Below are 12,332 nucleotides of genomic sequence, written 5' to 3' on the forward strand. Positions count from 1 at the left end.
AAAGTCCCTCCCTGCCCCCCGCCCTTCCACACTTCCCATGCCCGCAGAGCACAGCCCCCCATCCTGGCCACCTCTATCCAGCTTCCCCACCTGCCACACTCCTCCTGCCTACCCAGCCCCAGGGACTGCTTTCCAGGGACACTGCTGGCATCCCTCACAGCTGCTGGTCACAGGCCTGTGGCACTTCAATGCCTTGGCATCAGTAGTACCCCAGAATCATGGGCCCTGAGGGGCTGCGCTCCAGGGAGCTCCAAGCACTGGTGAGGCCTCAGCACTGGGCCCAAGTGGCTGACGTTTCTGTGCACGCCTCGCACAGGGGCAACCCCCCCTTCCTTCACAGGTAACCCTGGACCTGGGCCCTCCACTGAAAGACGTGTTTCCACCTGGGCTGGGGTCTCGGGCTTTCCGCTCAGGGTAACAATGCTGCACTTTGGGCTCCGCCTCTCTGGCTTCTGCTGTCTTGAGACCCTGTTTCTCGGCCTTCCATTTATTGTATTATGATTGTGTTTGTACTGTGGTGGCAGCAGAGGGGCTGCGTGCCAGCTGCTGGGACACCACTGGGAGCTGGAGCATGGCCAGGGCCAGGGTCAGGGGTGCCGGGAGGCGATGGACAGCCAGAGTCAGAGCCTGGGGTGCCAGGAGGAAATGGATGGCCAGGGTCAGGGGTGCTGGGAGGCGATGGACAGCCAGAGTCAGAGCCTGGGGTGCCAGGAGGAAATGGATGGCCAGGGTCAGGGGTGCTGGGAGGCGATGGACAGCCAGAGTCAGAGCCTGGGGTGACAGGAGGTGATGGACGGCCAGGGCCAGGGTCGGGGGTGCTGGGAGGCGATGGACAGCCAGAGTCAGAGCCTGGGGTGCCAGGAGGTGATGGACGGCCAGGGCCGGGGTCGGGGGTGCTGGGAGGTGATGGACAGCCAGAGTCAGAGCCTGGGGTGCCAGGAGGAAATGGATGGCCAGGGCCGGGGTCGGGGGTGCTGGGAGGTGATGGACCGCCCCCAAGGCCACTGTCCACACTCTGCAGTGCCTGTGCTCACATTGCTGGAGAACAGTGTGGTGGCTGTCTGAGGACTGCTGGGAGGCCCTTCTGGTCCACCAGGCAGCAGCCACTTCCAGCTGGGTCCACCAGGCAGCAGCCACTTACTTCTAGCCTTGGCAGAGGTGCTCTCCCCAGGCAGAAAAGGACACGGGGAACCGCAGGTGAATCTGTGGTGCTGGATGCCAGGTGGGCGGGTGGATGGGGCTCTCGAGGACAACAAATGTGGGTTCAAGGTTGCTCTTTGCTGAGCTGGGGGCCCCGTTCAGAAACCATGGCTTTAGAGCCACAAGTGGGCAGGAAGCCACTGGGTCCTGAGCTGCAAACAGGTGGTGGCCCTCGGCTGACCAGGGAGTCAAATGCAGAGAACTGGGACGGAGGTTCCAACAGTGGGAAAGGAGGTTCAGGGGCTCTCCATGCTTGGCCACGGTTGCCCTTTGCTGAGTAGGGAGTCCAAGGTGGACCCAAGGACTGAGGATACGCAGCAGGGCCCCAGCCCGTGGGACTTTGCACTGGGCTCTGGGGAAGTAGATGCAGGAGCTGCAGGGGGAGCAGGCTGGAGGCTCTGGGTAGGGGGCAGGTGGGATGGGGAGGGCTTGGACAGTGGCCGAAGGCAGGTGGGCTTTCAGGGGGCCCTCACTTTGGGTCAACAGGGGCTTTTTGCCGAGTACAGAGACCTTAGGTGGCGGGTCCACAGCTGGGCAGGGGTCCTGGACATAGGGCCCGTGGTGCCACCAGGAGGGCTAAAGGTGTTTGTGACCATGAGGGCCGACAGCAGAGCTCAGGTGAGCAGCCCAGGGCAGGGGCCGAGGGTGAGGGGCAGTGTGAGGAGGAGTGAGCTCCTTAGGCACCCAGTGCAGGCCCTGGCTTGGAGCCCCACCCCTCGCAAAGCTCCGCCCTGGGGTTTCAAGGTGACCGTACCCGTGGCTGAGAGCCTGTCGCTGCAAAGCTGCTGGAGCTTCTGAAAGTCAGACCCCTGGGTCTGAGGAGTGGGGACCTCACCTAAAGGAAGACTGGGTGTCGCATGGGTGGGATGCGAGTGCCTGGGCCAAGACAGAGAGGAAACTCCCGGAGGAGGAAGGGCCTCACAGCAGGGGCCAGGCCGTGGGGGAGTGGGCTGCCTGCCTGAGAACACCCGCCCCCGTCCTGCACTGTGGTCTGCCCCCTCCCATGCCGAGGTCAGCAGTGAAGACTTGAGCCCCTCTTGCTGGTGGCACCCGTGTCACTGTGATTTCTAATTTCTACAGCCACCAGGACGACCCATTCTGTGCCTAGACATTTGCTCCTTGACCTCCTTGCTTTCTGTTACAAACGTCGGTACTCCCAGCAGCAGCCTCCTTCTCTGCACGGAATAGTGATGCCACTAATAACCGCTCCAGTCTCCTGACGCTATGGGCTCAGAGGAAGTAAGCGTGTCCTTGGGAAACGCACCATGCCTGAAGGAAGCCTGTGACGGGCCTCGCCTTCCCCTTTGCTAGGACTGTTGCGGGTGGGGCAGGTTGACACAGTTCTGGTCGATGGGGCCTGAGGAGACGTCTGCTGTGGGAGGCAGGTGGTACCTGAGAAAGTCGTTTCTCTTTAACTAACGAAAGGCATCACTCTGCATACGACCCTGCAGGGTGGACGTTCAGAGCTGGGGCTGCAGCAGCCAAAGTGAGACCATGAGAAAAAGACGTAAAGAAAATCCCAAGAAACTGTGTAGCTGCGGGCGACGTCCAATCTCCACACTCTCTCAGCAACCCACAGAAGACAGTCAGAGCATGATCCTCATCATCCATCACCTCACCTCGCCCTCCAGCCACCCAAAAGGGAGGCATCGTGCGAATCTCCCAACCCTCTTCACCCTCCTAGCAACCCACAGAAAGGTATGTTACCATCTCCGTGGTCCACGAGCCCACCTGACCCTGCCAACAAGCACAAAACAACACAGCATCGTCTCAATGTTCCATCAACCCACTGTGACTTCTCCATCACGCAAAAGGAAGAGGCGTACTAACTCACTTCTAGTCAACCGCTTCACCATTTCAAACGCCCACAGGGGACATGTCATAGTCTCATTTTCCATTAACCCATTCCACCTTCCCAACCTTCCACGGGGACAGCACTGTCATAATCAGATCATCCCATTGATCCGGTTCAGCCCGCCAACCACACACAGGAAAGAAACATCAATTATGCATCAGCCCGTTACCTCTGCCTGAACACACAGAGGGGCCCATCGCCATCTCAGCCAGCCCTCAGCTCAGCCCGTTACCTCCGCCTGAACACACAGAGGGGCCCATCGCCATCTCAGCCGGCCCTCAGCTCAGCCCGTTACCTCCCCCTGAACACACAGAGGGGCCCATCGCCATCTCAGCCGGCCCTCAGCTCAGCCCGTCACCTCCCCCTGAACACATAGAGGGGCCCATCGCCATCTCAGCCGGCCCTCAGCTCAGCCCGTCACCTCCCCCTGAACACACAGAGGGGCCCATCGCCATCTCAGCCGGCCCTCAGCTCAGCCCGTTACCTCCGCCTGAACACACAGAGGGGCCCATCGCCATCTCAGCCGGCCCTCAGCTCAGTCCGTTACCTCCGCCTGAACACACAGAGGGGCCCATCGCCATCTCAGCCGGCCCTCAGCTCAGCCCGTCACCTCCCCCTGAACACACAGAGGGGCCCATCGCCATCTCAGCCGGCCCTCAGCTCAGTCCGTTACCTCCGCCTGAACACACAGAGGGGCCCATCGCCATCTCAGCCGGCCCTCAGCTCAGCCCGTCACCTCCGCCTGAACACACAGAGGGGCCAATCGCCATCTCAGCCGGCCCTCAGCTCAGTCCGTCACCTCCGCCTGAACACACAGAGGGGCCCATCGCCATCTCAGCCGGCCCTCAGCTCAGCCCGTCACCTCCCCCTGAACACACAGAGGGGCCCATCGCCATCTCAGCCGGCCCTCAGCTCAGCCCGTCACCTCCCCCTGAACACACAGAGGGGCCCATCGCCATCTCAGCCGGCCCTCAGCTCAGCCCGTTACCTCCGCCTGAACACACAGAGGGGCCCATCGCCATCTCAGCCGGCCCTCAGCTCAGCCCGTTACCTCCGCCTGAACACACAGAGGGGCCCATCGCCATCTCAGCCGGCCCTCAGCTCAGTCCGTCACCTCCGCCTGAACACACAGAGGGGCCCATCGCCATCTCAGCCGGCCCTCAGCTCAGCCCGTCACCTCCCCCTGAACACACAGAGGGGCCCATCGCCATCTCAGCCGGCCCTCAGCTCAGCCCGTCACCTCCCCCTGAACACACAGAGGGGCCCATCGCCATCTCAGCCGGCCCTCAGCTCAGCCCGTCACCTCCGCCTGAACACACAGAGGGGCCCATCGCCATCTCAGCCGGCCCTCAGCTCAGTCCGTCACCTCCGCCTGAACACACAGAGGGGCCCATCGCCATCTCAGCCGGCCCTCAGCTCAGCCCGTCACCTCCCCCTGAACACACAGAGGGGCCCATCGCCATCTCAGCCGGCCCTCAGCTCAGCCCGTTACCTCCGCCTGAACACACAGAGGGGCCCATCGCCATCTCAGCCGGCCCTCAGCTCAGTCCGTCACCTCCCCCTGAACACACAGAGGGGCCCATCGCCATCTCAGCCGGCCCTCAGCTCAGCCCGTTACCTCCGCCTGAACACACAGAGGGGCCAATCGCCATCTCAGCCGGCCCTCAGCTCAGTCCGTCACCTCCGCCTGAACACACAGAGGGGCCCATCGCCATCTCAGCCGGCCCTCAGCTCAGCCCGTCACCTCCCCCTGAACACACAGAGGGGCCCATCGCCATCTCAGCCGGCCCTCAGCTCAGCCCGTTACCTCCGCCTGAACACACAGAGGGGCCCATCGCCATCTCAGCCGGCCCTCAGCTCAGTCCGTCACCTCCGCCTGAACACACAGAGGGGCCCATCGCCATCTCAGCCGGCCCTCAGCTCAGCCCGTCACCTCCCCCTGAACACACAGAGGGGCCCATCGCCATCTCAGCCGGCCCTCAGCTCAGCCCGTTACCTCCGCCTGAACACACAGAGGGGCCCATCGCCATCTCAGCCGGCCCTCAGCTCAGTCCGTCACCTCCGCCTGAACACACAGAGGGGCCCATCGCCATCTCAGCCGGCCCTCAGCTCAGCCCGTCACCTCCCCCTGAACACACAGAGGGGCCCATCGCCATCTCAGCCGGCCCTCAGCTCAGTCCGTTACCTCCGCCTGAACACACAGAGGGGCCCATCGCCATCTCAGCCGGCCCTCAGCTCAGCCGGTTACCTCCCCCTGAACACACAGAGGGGCCCATCGCCATCTCAGCCGGCCCTCAGCTCAGCCGGTTACCTCCCCCTGAACACACAGAGGGGCCCATCGCCATCTCAGCCGGCCCTCAGCTCAGCCGGTTACCTCCCCCTGAACACACAGAGGGGCCCATCGCCATCTCAGCCGGCCCTCAGCTCAGCCGGTTACCTCCCCCTGAACACACAGAGGGGCCCATCGCCATCTCAGCCGGCCCTCAGCTCAGCCGGTTACCTCCCCCTGAACACACAGAGGGGCCCATCGCCATCTCAGCCGGCCCTCAGCTCAGTCGCATTACCCCATTACAGTGATGGAGCTATTGCACTATCCCCATTTCCATGAACCCCCTTGACTCAGGATTATCAGTTGTCATAATCTCCATTTTCTATGGCCGATTTTACTCTCCCAGCTGCCCATGAGGAAGACATACCATCAACTCGATTTTAATCAATACTCTTCTGCCCCTTGAAATCCATGAAGGGTGATCATAATCTCCACGGTTCCTCATTCCACTTCTCTCCTGCAAACCCCAGAAGGGGTTGTCATCCATTTTCCATCAACCCATTCCCTGTCCTAACCACCCATGGGGATCATAATCTCCTTTTTACGTCAATTCTCTTAATCTCCAGCTACTCATGAGGAAGGTGCTTGCCATCATAATCTGTTTCCAAGGGAGGAAAAGCAGGCCCAGAGAAGATGAGCTTCTGGTCAGTGGTGCTGGTGAGTGGCGAGTAGCGGTTTTAGAATCAAACCCAGCATCTGGCTCGGGAGTCCCACGCCCCACTCCCTCCTGGTGACAGGTGTGTTCCATGGGACTCTTACAAAGATGAATGTCAGTGTGCTGCTAAAGGGACAACAGTCTGATGAGAAGAGTGGAACGCCGTCTGAGCAAAACCTGGAAGCTGGGAATGGAAGCAGAGATGAGAAGTTGCAATTATTTTTTTTTTTTTGAGACGGAGTTTCGCTCTCGTTACCGAGGCTGGAGTGCAATGGCACGATCTCGGCTCACCGCAACCTCCTCCTCCTGGGTTCAGGCAATTCTCCTGCCTCAGCCTCCTGAGTAGCTGGGATTACAGGCACGCGCCACCATGCCCAGCTAATTTTTTGTATTTTTAGTAGAGACGGGGTTTCACCATGTTGACCGGGATGGTCTCGATCTCTTGACTTCGTGATCCACCCACCTCGGCCTCCCAAAGTGCTGGGATTACAGGCGTGAGCCACCGCGCCTGGCCGGGAAGTAACAGTTTTAAAGACCTCACAGCAAAGTGGGGAGCACAAGAGAAAGCTTTCCAAGGATTCCATCTGGATGGGCATAGAGGGAACAGGCTCCTTGTTTGCAGAATGTGACCACGAAGGCTAAGCTCCCAACCACTCCAGACCCTGCAGTCCACTCATGACCTGAAGGCACTTGGGCGTGGCTGCACGCTGAAGATGTTTATATGTTGTGTTTCTTATCGCCTGGTTCTATGTCTTTTCAGCTCCTGCTGTGATTCATTCTTTGGGCTATTAGTCAAATGTGGTTTTATGGTTTTACATTTTCAAATGTTTGGTGATTGCTTCTTACTCTGTTGTCATTGCATTTGGTCAGATAACATGACCAGTGTGATACAGATTCCTTAGTATTTGTTGAGATTTGGTTTTGTGGGCTGGTAACGTGTTCACTGTCTGTTAGTAAACATTCCATATATGCTTGAAAACAGTGAATTCTTTAATTCGAGGTACAGGTTTTTCATATGTCTTTAGAATGATGCTTGTTAATTGGGTTCTTCAATTTTTCATAACCTGATTAATTGTAAGACTATCAAATCTATCACGTATGAAAGACATACATTCCCACAGTTCTACAATAGTTGATGACTCCAATACCCTATTCTCAATAACGGATAGGACAACCACACAGACGGTAAGTGAGGAAATAAAGGATTTAAGCAACACCATAAACCAGCTAGATCTAACACACATGCAGACATTCTACCACCAACAACAGCACACACATCCTTCTCAAATAAGCAGGAGTCGTTTTCCAGGATATACCAACCGTTAGGCCACAGATTAAGTCTCAGTTGATTTTCAAGTGCAGGTATCGTACAAACTTCTCCAACCACAGGACGATGAAGTGAGAAACTCATAACAGAGGTGAAACTGTAAGATCCACACATTTCTGGAAGTTAAACGACTCTTAAACAACGGACGGGCCCTAGAAAACAATCCCAAGGGAAATAAGGAAGTACTTAGAATGAAAATGAAAAAGCAGCAGACCAGCACACACAGGACGCCACACAAGCAGTGCCACAGGGGACATTCGTAGCTATAAATGCTTACATTAAAAAACTAGAGGACGGGCGCGGTGGCTCACACCTGTAATCCCAGCACTTCGGGAGGCCGAGGCGGGTGGATCACGAGGTCAAGAGATTGAGACCATCCTGGTCAACATGGTGAAACCCCGTCTCTACTAAAAATGCAAAAAATTAGCTGGGCACGGTGGCGCGTGCCTGTAATCCCAGCTACTCAGGAGGCTGAGGCAGGAGAATTGCCTGAACCCAGGAGGCGGAGGTTGCGGTGAGCCGAGATCGCGCCATTGCACTCCAGCCTGGGCAACAAGAGCGAAACTCTGTCTCAAAAAAAAAAAAAAAAACTAGAAAGATCTCAAACCAGCAACTTAAGTTTACAACTTAAGGAGCTAGAAAAATAAAGATAAACTAAACCCGAAGCAGAGAAAAGAAATGCTGAAGATTACAGAAGAGATAAATGAAATGAAGAACTGAAAACTATAGAGGAAAGCCAATAAAACCAAAAGTGAGTCACTGAAAAGATCAACACAATGAACAAGTCTTTCACTAGATGCTCTGAGAAAACAGAGAGAAAACTCCAGTTACTAAATCAGAAATGAAAGTGGACACGTTACTACACACTCTACAGAAATAAAAAGAATTTACAAGAGAGTACTATGAACAACCGTGTGCCAACGAATCGGATAACAGGTATGAAACGAACCCATTCCTAGAAAAATAAAATCTGAGAAACAAATAAATCAGGAATAAGTAGAAAGTCTTAACAGAATTGTAAGTAATGTGGAGATTGAATCCATCATCAAAAATCTGACAGAGAAAAGCCCTGGACTTGACGGCTTCCCTGGCAAATTCTCCCCAGTATTTGATGAAGAATACCGACTCTTTTCAAACTCTTCAGAAGCACTGAAGGTGAAGGACTACTTTCTTTTTCATTCTGTAAGGCCAGCATTATCCCGATACCAAAGCCAGACAGAGACATTATAAGAAAAGAAAACTGGGCTGAGTGTGGGGAATCATACCCGTAATCCCAGTATTTTGGGTGGCTGAGGCGAGTGGATCACTTGAAACCAGGAGTTCAAGAATAGCTTGGGTGACATAGTGAGACTCCATTTCTACAAAATAAAATAAAATAGGCTGGTGTGGTGGTGCATGTCTGTAGCCCTAGCTACTTGGGAGGCTAAGGCGAGAAGATCCCTTAAGCCCAGAAGTTCCAGGCTGCAATGAGCCATGATTGTACCACTGCACTCCAGCCTGGGCAACAGAGCGAGACCCTGTCCCTAAAACAAACAAAAAAAAATGTTTTTAACAAAAACTACAGACTAGGGCCAGGCACAGTGGCTCATGCCCGCAACCCCAGCACTGTGGGAGGCCAAGGTAGAAGCTCAGGAGTTCAAGACCAGCCTGGGAAACACAGGGAAACCCCATCTCTACACAAAAGTACAAAAAGTAGCTGGGGATGGTAGCATGTGCCTGTAGTCCCAGTTACTCTGGAAACTGAGGTAGGAGAATGGCTTGAGCTCAGGAGGTATCGGTTGCAGTGAGCCAAGATTGTGTTACTGTGCTTCAGCCTGGGCAACAGAGCAAGACCCTGTCTCAAACAAAACAAAACAGCTACAGAACTAATATCCCTGATGAATATAGATGCGAAAATCCTCAACAAAATACTAGCAAAGCGAATTCAGCATATGAAAAGGATTCTACACAATGACCAGGTGTGACTTATTCTTGGAGTACTAAGATAGTTCAACGTATGAAAATGGATCAGTGCAATGCACGGCACGACCAGAAGAAGGGGGAAATCCCTCACATAACCATCTGAACGGATGCAGAGGAGGCATTTGACAAAATTCAACACACTTCATGATTTAAAAAAAAAAACACTTAAATTAGGAATAAACGGAAACTGCCTCGACATCACATCATAAAAGAATATAAGAAGCACCCACAAGGACGGACGTGTGTTTCCCCACTGCTGTTCAGCACAGTACTAAAGGTGCTAGGCAGGGCAATTAGGCATGAAAAGGGAATGAAATAATAAGTGAATTCAGCTAAGTAGTAACATAGTAATATACGAAGTCAGTACGTTGTTCATGCTAACAATGAACAGTGTGAAAAGGAAATGATGAAAACGATTGTACCTACAGTAGCAGCAACAAAAAAAAAAATTTGCATTAGCTTAATGGAGGAGGTGAAAGACTTCTATATCCACAGCTACAAAAAGCTGTGGTAAGAAATTAAAGAAACCGTAAACAAATGGAAACACATCCAACGTTCTTGCGTCGGAAGATGTCAATAGCACTCAAAGCGACCTACAGATTTCATTCAATCCCGTCAAAACCACAAAGCCTTTTATTTTTTCAGAAATGGAAAAACCCACCCTAAAACTTCCATGGAATTTGAAGGACTCCCAAACAGCAAAAACAACCTTGAACGCAAAGAGGAAAGTCACAGGACTCACACTTGGCTGATTGTAACACTTACTTCGAAGCTACAGTATTTGGTAATTTAGCAATCTGGTGAACTCAGCATACAGCTGCAGTAACCAAGAACACAGTAATCTGCGGTCTGTCCTTATGCTGGGACAGACCTACATGTCTCTCTACGCCGGTACCACATTGGCGTAGAGGCAGACACATCGGTCAACGGAATGGAATGCCGAGCTCAGGGGCCGGGCGCGGTGGCTCACGCCTGTGATCCCAGCACTTTGGGAGGCCGAGGCGGGTGGATCACGAGGTCAAGAGATCGAGATCATCCTGGTCAACAAGGTGAAACCCCGTCTCTACTAAAAATACAAAAATGAGCTGGGCATGGTGGCGCGTGCCTGTAATCCCAGCTACTCAGGAGGCTGAGGCAGGAGAATTGCCTGAACCCAGGAGGCAGAGGTTGCGGTGAGCCGAGACGCGCCATTGCACTCCAGCCTGGGTAACAAGAGCGAAACTCCGTCTCAAAAAAAAAGAATGCCGAGCTCAGAAATAAACCTTCATCTACGTGGTCAAATGATCTTTGACAAGGTGCCGATACTGTTCGGTGCGGAAAAAAAAAAACAGTCTTTTTGGCAAGCTGTTCTGGAAAAACAGGACATCAGTTTGCAGAAGAATAAAGCTGGACCTTTTGTCTCACACCATATACAAACTACAAAGACCTAAATGTACAAGCTAAAACTGTGAAACTCTAAAACATACTAACAACGACACAAAGCTACACGACGTTCCATTTGGCTGATTTCTCGGATATGACAACAAAAGCACGGGAGAAAGACAATGTCAGCAGAGGAAACAGGCAACTTACCAGTCGGGAGAAAACAGCTGCAAGTGGTCTATGTGATCAGGAATTAGTGTCCTTAATATGTAGAAAGCTCCTAAAACTCTACAATAAAATAACAAGCTGATTAAAAACTAGACATGACTTGAATAGACATTTCTCTAAATAAGTATTCAAATAGCCAATAAGCCTATGAAAAAATGCTTGACATCGTCATTCCTTAGGCAAATGCATATCTAATTGCATAAACTACAATGAGGCTGGGGTGCGGTGACTCACACGTGTAATTCCAGCACTTTGAGAGGCTGTGGGGTTGCTGAAGCCCAGTTCAAGACCACCTTGTGCAATATAGTGAGACTCCCCACCCCCAAAATATCTAAAAAAAAATTAAAAATTAGCCAGACATGGTGGTGTAGTATGCCTGTATTTCCAGCTACACAGGAGATTGAGGTGGGGGGGGTCACTTGAGCCCAGGAGGTCAAGTTTGCAGTAAGCTATGATTGTACCATTGCACTCCAGCATGGGCAACAGAGTGAGACCCTGTCTCAAAAACAAAAAACAAACAAAACTGCAATGATATACCACCTGACACCATTAGGTTGGTTACTATATTAATTAAACAAACACACACACACACACACACACACACACACACAATCCAGAAAATAACAAGTGTTAGCAAGGATGTGGAGAAACTGAAACCCTTCTGCACCATTGCTGGGAATGTGAAATGTTACATCCATGATGGAAAACAGTATGGTGGTTCCTCAAAAAATCAAAAATAGAATTACCCAGCAACTGAATTTCTGCACATATACCCTAAAGAATTGAAAGCAGAGTCTCAAAGAGGTATTTGTACACACAGATTCCTAGCAGCATTATTCACAGTAGCTAAAACGTGGAAGCGACCTGTATTAGTCCATTTTCATGCTGCTGATAAAGACATGCAAGACTGGGTAATTTATAAGGGAAAAGAGGTTTCATGGACTCACAGTTCCACATGGCTGGGGAGACCTCATCATCATGGTGGAAAGGCACATCTCACATGGCAGCAGACAAGAGAAGAGTGCTTGTTCAGGGAAACTCCCCTTTATAAAAACATCAGATCTTATGAGATTTATTCACCATCATGAGAATAGCATGGGAAAGACATGCCCCATGATTCAATTACTTCTTGGCCAGGCGTGGTGGCTCAAGCCTGTAATCCCAGCACTTTGGGAGGCCGAGGCAGGTGGATCACGAGGTCAAGAGATCGAGACCATCCTGGTCAACATGGTGAAACCCCGTCTCTACTAAAAATACAAAAAATTAGCTGGGCGTGGTAGCGCGTGCCTGTAATCCCAGCTGCTCGGGAGGCTGAGGCAGGAGAATTGCCTGAACCCAGGAGGCGGAGGTTGCGGTGAGCAGAGATCGCGCCATTGCACTCCAGCCTGGGTAATGAGAGCGAAACTCTGTCTCC

Source organism: Callithrix jacchus, chromosome 3 (assembly GCF_049354715.1).
Source record: "Callithrix jacchus isolate 240 chromosome 3, calJac240_pri, whole genome shotgun sequence".
Taxonomy (NCBI): domain Eukaryota; kingdom Metazoa; phylum Chordata; class Mammalia; order Primates; family Cebidae; genus Callithrix; species Callithrix jacchus.